The following is a 12,521-nucleotide window of genomic DNA, read 5'->3' on the forward strand; positions in this document are numbered from 1 at the left end:
AGAGCTCGTAGACACCAAACATGTATAGGTTCTTTTTTATTTAAGTGATGAAAAAAAAATCCAAAGTTTGGTAAAAAAAAAAAAAAAAAATGGTGCCATTTTCCGAGACCCGTAGCGTCTCCATTTTTCGGGATCTGGGGCAGGGTGAGGGCTTATTTTTTGTGAACCGAGCTGAAGTTTTTATAGATGCTATTTTGGGGTAGATCCGATGTTTTGATCGTCCGTTATTGCATTTTATTGCAATTTTACGGTGACCAAAAAACGTAATTCTGGCGTTTAGAATTTTTTTCTCATTACACCATTTACCGATCGCATTAATTCTATTTTTATATTGATAGATCAGGCGATTCTGAACGCGGCAATACCAAATATGTGTATGTAGGGTTTATTTTATGATTTTATTTTGAATGGGGCGAAAGGGGGGTGATTTAAACTTTTAAATTTTTTTATTTTTTTTCATATTTTTTAAAACTTTTTTTTTCACTTTTTGCTTGCTTCTGTACTCTACATAGGAGACTTGAAGCAGCAACTGTCCGATCACCTCTGCTACATACAGGGAACCAGCAGATCCCCTGTATGCAGCAGAAATGGTCCTGTCCTATGAGCACCGACCACTAGATGGCGCTCATAGCAATTCCACCCGCGCCTGCTGCGGGCACATGTCAGCTGTAAGAATCAGCTGACATGTGCTTGGTTCAGTGCGGGCTCAGCGCCGGAGCCCTCACTGAACCGGAGGATAACGACATGCGCGTACTAATACGTGACATGTCGTTAAGGGGTTAAAGCTGTCAAACAGTTGCAAATCATGCACACGGGAGCGATTCAACCATATCACCGAGCAGCTGTAAATACTCGGCGCTCGGCCCGAGCATACTCGGACAGAACATACTCGCTCAACACTAGTTAAAACAAGTTATCACCGATCCATGGGCTCTACAGGATAGGTGATCACTTATTGAGCATTTGTGTCCGAACATTGGAAAACGCACCTATCGGAAGAATGGGGAAGTTTTATCCCTGACAGAACACTTATCCCTATTTTAAAATGCTGCGGCAGGTGGGACGTCTGACCGCAGCTCTATTCATTCTCTTAGAGACTTGCAAAAAAGAGCAGCGCTCACAGCCACTGAGAGAATGAATGGATCAGTGGTCGCATCTCACATGCCGCTCCAGTCTAATGGGGAGAAAAGCTCCACATTCTGCCGGTGTGTGCAAGCAGTCAGACCCCCACCAATCAATATTATCACTGATCCTGTGGAGAGGTGATTACTTGTTTTCACCGGAGAACCCCTGTAAGTGCATCTCTGCCGCTCTGGTCCAAGTATTTAATCGCTAAGGCCACGGCCCTACTATCAGTATTCGGTCAGTATCCAGTCAGTATTTTTTCTCAGGAGTGGGAGCCAAAACAGGTGATGAACAATCAGAGAAAAGGTATAATAGAAACAAGTCACCAATTCTGCATTTATCAACCATTCCTGGTTTCGGCAGCCACTCCTGAGAAAAATACTGACCAAATACTGATGGTGGGGCTGTGGCCTAATGGAAAAAAATCTTTTCCTAGTTAAGATCAGCGAGAACAAAATGACCGCCATACACAGCACAGTCCACTATATCAACACCAATAATACCACATACAAAAGGGACAAATATCGCCACACCTTGACTAGATCACATATTACCACTACATAGTGACTGAATAATACCACATACAAGGAACAAATATGGCCAAACTATGACCAGACCATATATTACCACCCCAAGGTGACCAAATACTACAGTACTGATCATGAATACAAAACCACAATACTAACAACACTGTTATTACCACCAGCGACATTATACACAGGAGCTCTGTATATAGTGTCAGTGTACAGGTAACACAGTGATCACCAGTGACATTATAGACAGGAGCTCTGTATATAGTGTATAGGTAATACAGTGATCACCAGTGACATACACAGGAGCTCTGTATATACTATATACACACGTGGTCAAAATTGTTGGTACCCCTCGTTTAATGAAAGAAAAACCCACAATGGTCACAGAAAAAACTTGAATCTGACAAAAGTAATAATAAATTAAAAATCGATGAAAATGAACAAATGAAAGACAGACATTGCTTTTCAACCCTGCTTCCACAGAATTTAAAAAAAATTAAACTCTTGAAATAGGCCTGGACAGAAATGATGGTACCCCTGAAAATAATGTGACAAAAGGGACATGTTAAATCAAGTTGTGTCCACTAATTAGCATCACAGGTGTCTACAATCTTGTAATCAGTCAGTGGGCCTGTATATAGGGCTACAGATACTCACTGTGCTGTTTGGTGACATGGTGTGTACCACACTCAACATGGACCAAAGGAAGCAAAGGAAAGAGTTGTCTCAGGAGATTAGAAAGAAAATTATAGACAAGCATGTTAAAGGTAAAGGTTATAAGACCATCTCCAAGCAGCTTGATGTTCCTGTAACTACAGTTGCACATATTATTCAGAAATTTAAGATCCATGGGACTGTAGCCAACCTCCCTGGACGTGGCCGCAGGAGGAAAATTGATAACAAATCAAAGAGACGAATAATATGAATGGTAACAAAAGAGCCCAGGAAAACTTCTAAAGAGATTAAAGGTGAACTTCAAGCTCAAGGAACATCAGTGTCAGATCGCACCATCCGTCGTTGTTTGATCTAAAGTGGACTTCATGGGAGACGACCAAGGAGTACACCATTGTTGAAAAAAAATCATAAAAAAGCCAGACTGGAATTTGCCAAACTACATATTCACAAGTCACAAAGCTTTTAGGAGAATGCCCTATGGACAGATGAGACAAAAATGGAAGTTTTTGGCAAGGCACATCAGATCTATGTTCACAGATGGAAAAATGAAGCATATCAAGATAAGAACACTGTCCCTACTGTGAAACATGGAGGAGTCTCTTTTATGTTTTGGGGCTGGTCTGCTGCATCTGGCACAGGGTGTCTTGAATCTGTGCAGGGTACAATGAAATCTCAAGACTATCAAGGGATTCTAGAAAGAAATGTGCTGCCCAGTGTTAGAAAGCGTGGTCTCAGTCGCAGGTCATGGGTCTTGCAACAGTATTATGACCCAAAACACACAGCTAAAAACACCCAACAATGGCTAAGAGGAAAACATTGGACTATTCTGAAGTGACCTTCTATGAGCCCTGACCTAAATCCTATTGAGCATCTTTGGAAAGAGCTGAAACATGACGTCTGGAAAAGGCAACCTTCAACCATGAGACAACTGGAGCAGTTTGCTCATGAGGAGTGGCCAAAATACCTGTGGAGAGGTGCAGAAGTCTCATTGACAGTTACAGGAGTCGTTTGATTGCAGTGATTGTGTGGCACCCTGAGGATTCGGCTGCTACAGGGGTATTGCACCTCAACCCAGAGGTGTGATATTCCACTCCCGGGTAAGGATGGAGTGTGGAACTGAGCTCAGTTAGCTGCATGCACTACACACATCCCATTTCCGGGGAACAGACCGACGGTACTCCCACCAGTTTATGTGCAGGTACGACAGTGTCTGTTCCTGGCTGGAGTGGGAGGGGGGTGGAACATCCCAGTAGTGTAGGGGCAGATAGGGGGAGCAGTCTGGGTAGTGCTAGGAGCTCATTGGGTGCTGGTCACCTGAGCTCACACATAGAGGGAGTATATAAGGTGGGAACCATCTTAGATCAGGGTCAGTCTGTCAGAGTTGAGTCAGAGAAGCAGAGCAGCTCAGCCAGCTCCAAGGCCAAGAGAGAGAGAGAGGAGAAAGAAGGACCCAGAGGAGGAGAAGAGGGAACTCCAAGAACCCAAAATTAGATCAGAGGGTGAAGAGTTGGCACAAGGGTACCGGATCCCAAGCTGGTGGAGGGCCCTAATCCTTAGCCAGAGACCGGAGGTCGTGGGCAGGATCTGCCACGACCACCCACTAAATCCACCCGGAAGGCAAACCAAGAATAGGGTCAGGGAACCCAGAGACAAGGGTTTACCAACAAGAGGCCCGAGGGAGCCGGACTTAGGTGGATCCCTGGTGGGGAAGGCCGGAGAGGAGGACAAGTCAGAAAGGGAGCTCAGGACTACACTCCGGAGTTGCCTGGGAGTTGACCGAGTCCAGGACCTGGTGGACGCAGCACGGCTTGGGTGGTCACTGCTGTACACAGTGACCCGAGCAACACCAGTAAGTAAAACCCTGGAACTGCATTTTATGCCTCTGAGTCTCCTTGCTGCACCTTCACAACCACCATCCTCCACGGCTGACCCCCTGAGGCTATACCCCTCCCGTTGGGGGTTATACTACCCGAAGCTGCACACATACCACCAGCCTCAGCGGACCCTGCTGCAGCGGCGGCCGTATTGACCGCAAATCAACGGGTGGCGTAGTCGACACTAAGAACTAATAACATCTGTAGGACTGCCACACACTGAGCTTGACACCCTGGGCACGGACCGGGTCACAGCCACTCGGAGACTACAACCCCCATCTGATCCGGCTCCGGGTATCCCTAACAACATGGCCCAGGGGGCGCGTCAATTGCGTCAAAAGGTTGTTCAGCAAAATATAAAGTTAAGAAGAACCATCATTTCTGTCCAGGCCTGTTTCATCAGTTTATTTTATTTTTTTTATTCTGTGGAAGCAGAAAAGCAATGTCTGACTTTCATTTGTTCATTTTCATAGATTTTTAATTTATTATTACTTTTGTCAGATTCAAGTTATTTCTGTGACCATTGTGGGTTTTTCTTTCATTAAACGAGGGGTACCAACAGTTTTGACCACGTGTGTAGTGTAAGTGTACATGTGTGTCACCCTGGCCTGGATGCCACAAGTGTAATTAAAGCTGTGTCTGAGAGCAGGGGGGAGGTTCTCTAGTCAGGGGAACATTAGCATGCAATGCCTCCTGTCTCAGGCCAGTAGGGGGAGCAGGCTGCCCCTATAAAAGCTGGTGCTGAGGGCAGGGTTAGAGAGAACCCAGATGACCTGTCTCAGGACTGAGACGTGTCTCAGCAGAGCAGGGACAGACAGTTGCACTGCACCTAAGAGGAAGTGTGGCAGGAGGAGAGCCACAAGCCAGAGACAAGAGGCGAAGAGAGCCTGTCTTGGCAGATAACAGACTTAATCTACCAGACTTTGGTGTCTGAGGCTGGAAGGATTCCACATCCCCCAGCAGAGAACCAGTCCGCAAGGGACTGTATATTCCTTGGCCTAAGAAGCCTGGAGGCTCTGCAACAACAGAAGGGACCAGTAAAGCCATACAAGGCTGGGAGCAGAAAGGAACCCACGTCGCAGGCCATACAGGCGAGAAAACACGGAAAGCTCGGAAACGTGGGCTGTTACCCTATCAGGAGGAGATAGCCAGAAGGAGCGCAGAAAGCACGGTAGGCCTACACCCTCACCCTGACCAGGGCCAATTTCCCCGTTGCTCTCAGACATCCAGGTCCCCTCCTAGCCGGGACTGTTTGTGGGTCAGTTTACCTGTTTAGTAAAGACCCTGGACTGCAACCTGTTGTCTGTGTGCTCCTTGCTCCTCCAGCACTATCAGCACTGGGACTCCCACTACCATCACTCCCAACATCCATTATACTGCCCTGGGGCCGCACTCTTCCCGTGGAGAGTCACACTACCCTAGCTGCACACCTCATCAGCCCCAGCGGTCTGCATGCAGCGGCGGTTCCTAATAACCGCAATCCACGGGTGGCGTAGTCGGACATTATCAGCAGAACATAGCAGACTACCATTGGCCTGACCACCCTGAGCCACGGAACCGGATCGCCACTACTACCCCCATCGTCTCCCTATTGCCCGGATCCGAGTGCCCCACGGCCCAGGGGGCGAGTCAGCTTTGGCGTAGTCGGCAGGATTTCGTGCCCGCAACCACCGGGTACTGTGTGCCTGAAAAAGACTTTTATAACTTACCTGTGGCAAAGTTTCCCGCCGTCTGGAGTCGTTTCCTGCCATCCGGAGCCGATTCCCGCCATCGGACGCCATCTTGGACCGTTTCCCGCCATCTTCTGCCGCCTTCCCACCATCCGCAGCTGCTTCCCGCCATCGGACGCCATCTTCAGGACGCCGCGCGGGAAGAAGATGGGCGTGGACGTCAAAACCGCGCGAGATCCGAAGCTCCGCCCCACGCACCGACGCTGCGCAAGGTCCTGGAAGGGAGAGAGAGCGACGCTGACGTCATCAGGACGCGACGCCAGGTCCTCGTCCATAGCAGCAGCAGCGGAGCCGCGGCCTACAGAAGAGGATCGTCGGAAGGTAGGCCACGCGTAACTAGGGGGGGAGGAAGATGACGGACACAGAGGCGCCCACTACCACCAACGCAGCTGCAGCAGCGGTGATGCCCTTTTCCTTGCCCTACATCCCTGGAGCGGCCTGGCTGCCCAAATACTCAGGGGAGCCCCATGCCCTAACTGACTTCAAGGAAAGGCTATACAGTTTGTTCCACGTTTACCCCCTGACAGAGGAACAGAAGGTCAGCATATTAACAGGGCAGTTAACTGGCGCAGCCCAGCGGGAGGTAAAATCATGGCCCACTGAGGAGAAAAGGACTGTGAAGGGTACCTTTGACACACGTACCTCCGCTGAGATTAAAATGAGGTTCTATGGATGTAAGCAGCGGGCACAGGACAGCATCAGAGACTATGCCCTAAATCTGCAGGAAGCCTTGAGGGCTATTCAACAAACTGACCCTGGCAGTGTGCAGGAAACGGATAAGCTGCTAACAGAACAATTCATAGAAGGTCTGCTGTCTAGCGCCAACAGGGCCCAACTGCGCCTCATGTTCTTTCAGAACCCCGACCTGACCTTTGCCCAATTTAAGGACAGGGCCATAAGGGTGCTCCGTGAATCTGCAACCAGTAGCGCTATAAACCCCCGGCGCCCTGCTATCACTTACCACCAGGAGGCGGCGCCCTCCTCTATGGACTCCGTGGAGGCTGATGCACAGGCCCTGAACCAAGCCCCGTCGAAAGATCTGCACCACCAAGTCCAGGAGCTGACCAGGAGCGTCGCGGCGTTGACCAGGACCGTCCAGGCGTTGCAAGTGGACCCGCCAAGACCCATCGAGCTGGCTTCAAGTCCGGAGAATGTCCCATGGCGTCGACAGAGGAGGATCCCGTCGTTCCGAGGGAGGCCCACAGACCGCTACGCAGAGGATGGACAGCCCATTTGCCGTCGATGCAACCAGCCCGGACACATTTCCAGGTACTGTAATTTAAACGGGTCCAACCTGGGGCAGAGGGCCAACCCCCAGGCATAAGATCACCAGGCCCTTACAATTGGCGTAATAAGTACGTTGGGGGGCGCCCGGTTTTACCCGTGGTGCTGGACTGTATCCCCATGAGCGCCTTGCTGGATACTGGGTCACAAGTAACCACTATCCCTTATGTACTTTTTAAGCAGTATTGGACTGATGCTGATATCACACGGTATCCAGACGGTAACTTGAGCATCATCGCCAGTAATGGCTTACCCGTGCCGCAGATGGGGTTCAAGGAGATGACCATTAAGATTGGTAAAGTTGAACTACCGGCACAGGGAGTGATTATTGTGGACATTGACCGTCATGAAAGTCACCCTAAAATAACTGTGGGTACTAACGTAATTGAAAATTGTCTTTCAGAGGTAATTGTAATCTTACAACAGGTGGCGGTGAATGCTAGTTCCAGCCAACAGAGAATCCTCAACAAGGAGATAAAGGCCCTGATGAGACGGCAGCAGGTAGAACTGTCTGGTGGTGAGACCGGTAGCGTAAGACTGAGTGACCCATTCCCCATTTCCATGCCTCCCAAAAGTGAAATGATGATCTGGTGTCGGACTGCAATCGGGTTGAGAGGTAGAGACTACCAAGACATGGTAGAACCCGTGTACTCAGACAGCAGGCCCACCATTTTGACAGCCCGGGGGGTGGTTGATGTCCGTCATGGGAGGGTGCCCGTCCGCATCCTCAACATTGGGGAGAGGGAGGTACACTTACCCAGGTACGCTACACTTGCCAAGCTGTTTGTGGTCGAACACAAAGCTATCAGGGCCGTGGAACCTTTGCCTCCATCTCCACAGGCGGAGAGTAATGGCTCCCAGAAACAAAAGGAGGACTGGTGCCAGAAACTCCACGTGGGTGCTGACTCCACTCCCCTGCACCAAAAACAAGGAGTCTACCGGGTGGTACAGGAGTACGAGAGAGTCTTTAGTAAGCACCCGCTAGACTTCGGCAGAGTAAAGGGGATAGAACACCACATCCCCACAGGGAGCCACCCACCGATAAAAGAGAGGCACAGACCTGTACCCCCTGCACATTATCAGAATGCAAGGGGCATGCTAAGAGAGATGAAAGAAGCTGGGGTTATTAGAGACAGCTGTAGCCCCTGGGCAGCCCCCTTGGTTCTGGTCAAAAAGAAAGACGGCACCATGAGAATGTGCGTCGACTATAGACAAATCAACAGTATCACTCACAAAGACGCATATCCGCTGCCTAGAATAGAGGAGTCTTTAGCCGCACTAAAATCAGCTAACTTCTTTTCTACTTTGGACCTTACTAGCGGGTACTGGCAGGTTCCTGTGGCAGAGGCTGACAAGGAGAAGACCGCCTTCACCACCCCGATGGGACTGAGCGAATTCAACTGCATGCCTTTCGGGCTCTGCAACGCACCAGGGACCTTCCAGCGGCTGATGGAATGCTGTCTAGGGCACCGAAACTTCGAGACGGTCCTCCTTTACCTGGACGACGTGATCGTCTATTCGAAGACCTACGAGGACCATCTGAAGCACCTGGCCGAGGTGTTCGAAGCCCTGGCAGGCTATGGCCTGAAGGTGAAACCATCGAAGTGTCACCTGCTGAAACCAAAGGTCCAGTACCTAGGGCACATGGTAAGCGCGGAAGGAGTGGCCCCCGACCCTGACAAGGTCACGGCAATCAAGAGCTGGCCAAGCCCCTCGAACATCAAAGAGGTGAGACAGTTTCTCGGGTTGGTAGGCTACTATCGAAGATTCATCCCCGGGTTCACCAAGATGGCAGCTCCTATGCAGGACCTCCTGATCGGACAGTCTAAGTCCAGGAGCCAAAAGCCGCCCTTCAAGTGGGATAAACCGGAAGAGGAGTCCTTCCGCCAGCTAAAGATGGCCCTCACAGGGGATGAGATCCTGGCCTACCCTGATTATGGCCAGCCTTTCATTCTCCAAACAGATGCCAGTAATGTGGGACTGGGAGCCGTATTGTCCCAAAACCAACAGGGCAGATGACAGGTGATCGCATACGCCAGCCGGAAGCTGAGGCCCACCGAAAGGAACCCGGAGAATTACAGCTCCTTCAAGCTAGAATTCTTGGCGGTGGTGTGGGCCGTGACGGAACGCTTTAAGCATTACCTGGCCTCCGCAAAGTTCACCGTGTACACGGACAACAACCTGTTGACACACCTGGACAATGCAAGACTGGGTGCCCTGGAACAGCGGTGGATGGCCCGTCTCTCCAACTATGACTTCGTGATCAAGTACCGGGCAGGCAAAACCAACGCCAACGCGGACGCCCTATCAAGGATGCCTCACTTACCTGAAGGTGACGAAGACCCAGAAGAGCTGGAGGAGGTAGAACTCCCCGCGTTTCACCGGTATGGAGCCGCTCAACACTCTCACCGCGTGAAGGAGGAGGATCTAACAACTGTGATGATGAATCCCCTACCTCACCACAGCTGGGCCGAGACCCAAGATAGTGACCCTGCAGTCCGCCTGGTGAAAGATCTGCTGACCCGGGAAGACGCCCGCTTAGATCCAGATGCCCCAGAGGAAGCCAAGCAGCTATGGAAGGAGAAGAGCAAGCTGTTCCTCTACGAAGGCAAGTTGTGCAGAAGGATTGTCAACCACCGGACGCACGAGCTGACCTGGCAAGTAGTGGTCCCAAGGAGGGATGCAGCTATGGTCCTGGGGGCTTACCATGACAGAGCGGGACACTTCGGTTGGAAGAAACTGGAGTTCCTACTAAGAGGAAGATTCTTTTGGGTCGGCATGAGAGGAGCTGTAGAAAAATGGTGCAGAGACTGTGGCCCTTGTCACCTAAGGAGGAAGGACCGTGCCAGCCAGAAGACACCCTTGAGGCCCATCGTCACCACGCAGCCTCTTGAGCTGGTAGCTCTGGACCATGTCAAATTGGCTCCCAGCCGGTCAGGATACATCTATGCCCTGACAATCGTGGACCACTATTCCCGTTTTCTAGTGGTGGTCCCGGTAAAGGACTTGACAGCCCAAACAGCGGCCAGAGCCTTCCAGCAATATTTCTGCCGTCCACACCGGTATCCGGAACAGGTCCTGACAGACCAGGGTCCAGCGTTCGAGGCTGAAATCTTCCAGGAGTTCTGCAACCTCTATGGCTGTAAGAAGATTCGTACAACGCCTTACCACCCCCAAACCAACGGGATGTGTGAGAAGATGAACAATATAGTCATTGATCTCCTGAAGATGTTGCCCCTGGAGGAACGCAGCCTGTGGCCAGAAAAACTGCCGGACCTGATAGACCTATACAACAATATCCCGGTGAATGCTACAAACTGCACCCCGGCTTACCTGATGCGAGCTAGACCAGGAAAGCTGCCCGTAGACCTGGAGATGGGAGTCCTAATACCTGAGGACACCTCCCCGGATGCGGACTGGGATACGGAAAGGCAACTGCAGTACAAGAAGGTACAGGAGAGTGTGGAGAAGAGCCTGGCCTAGGTGAGAGAGAAGCAAGAAAGACTCTTCAATCAACACGCCCCTGCTAGTCCCCTAGAACCTGGTGAGCAAGTCCTAAAGCGAAAATGACGGCTACATAAGTTGGACGACCAGTGGGAAAGGGAACCCTACACCGTACTGCAGTCTGACCACGACAACCCAAAGGTGTGCGTAATCACCAAGGACGGAGGAGAAACCACTAGTGTCGTCTCCAGAGACCATCTCAAAAGGTGCCCTGAGCAACTCCGTAGTGCAGAAGAGGATCAGAGTGACCTTGAACCCGCAGAGGACAAAGAAGAAATGATCAGCACCGTTCTCGGAGAGTTCCCTCAGTCCTGGACTCGCATAAATGATGCCATAGTGGTACCTGTCCTGCATTTCCTGCAACCGGCACAGCAACAACCAACACCAGAGCCGGAAGGTGAAGAGGAGCAAGCAGTTCCAGAGGCAGAAGAGCCTGTACCAGCAGCCCAGGAGAGTCAACCCTCTGCTGACAGTGAGCCTGCCATGCCTGCGGTAAGCCAAAGGACCCGCAGACAGCTGCCTGCCCTACCTGTACACCCAGCTTGTAGCTGCACCCCTAACGCTAGTGGGGAAAGCCAAGTCAGTCCACCACCAGACAGTGGGCTACGTAGGTCAACCAGGAGCACAAAGGGACAGATACCCGCTCGCTGGAGAATATAGAGTGTACTAAAATTGTAAATAACCCTGTTGCCAAATGTTGAATTGTTTGCAAAGTTACATGCATGTTTGGTAATACTCTGTTTCAGTTTCTTGCAGCTACCGTAAGGACTCACAGGTTATGGACTTTTTATAACCGGGACCTTGTATGGACTGCGTTCAGAGCCTAACCCAGGAATGAACTAAGACTGTGAAGGACTTGGGGTAGGACAGACCCCCACCTGGTTAAGGCTCCCCGTTGTGCTGGTGATATGGACACCCGGTCACAGGCCACACTGTGACCTTAAGAACTCAATTTGTGCGTCGTCTGTCTATTAATGTTTTATTGTTATGCATATTGTCTTTGTTTACTGTTTAGTCCCGGAGTACTAAATTTCACTAGGGGGGAATGTGTCACCCTGGCCTGGATGCCACAAGTGTAATTAAAGCTGTGTCTGAGAGCAGGGGGGAGGTTCTCTAGTCAGGGGAACATTAGCATGCAATGCCTCCTGTCTCAGGCCAGTAGGGGGAGCAGGCTGCCCCTATAAAAGCTGGTGCTGGGGGCAGGGTTAGAGAGAACCCAGATGACCTGTCTCAGGACTGAGACGTGTCTCAGCAGAGCAGGGACAGACAGTTGCACTGCACCTAAGAGGAAGTGTGGCAGGAGGAGAGCCACAAGCCAGAGACAAGAGGCGAAGCAAGCCTGTCTTGGCAGATAACAGACTTAATCTACCAGACTTTGGTGTCTGAGGCTGGAAGGATTCCACATCCCCCAGCAGAGAACCAGTCCGCAAGGGACTGTATATTCCTTGGCCTAAGAAGCCTGGAGGCCCTGCCACAACAGAAGGGACCAGTAAAGCCATACAAGGCTGGGAGCAGAAAGGAACCCACGTCGCAGGCCATACAGGCGAGAAAACACGGAAAGCTCGGAAACGTGGGCTGTTACCCTATCAGGAGGAGATAGCCAGAAGGAGTGCAGAAAGCACGGTAGGCCTACACCCTCACCCTGACCAGGGCCAATTTCCCCGTTGCTCTCAGACATCCAGGTCCCCTCCTAGCCGGGACTGTTTGTGGGTCAGTTTACCTGTTTAGTAAAGACCCTGGACTGCAACCTGTTGTCTGTGTGCTCCTTGCTCCTCCAGCACAATCAGCACTGGGAC

This window comes from Phyllobates terribilis, unplaced genomic scaffold (genome assembly GCF_046119375.1).
Source record: "Phyllobates terribilis strain yellow unplaced genomic scaffold, ASM4611937v1 Scaffold_347__1_contigs__length_1996218, whole genome shotgun sequence".
NCBI classification, from domain to species: Eukaryota; Metazoa; Chordata; class Amphibia; order Anura; family Dendrobatidae; genus Phyllobates; species Phyllobates terribilis.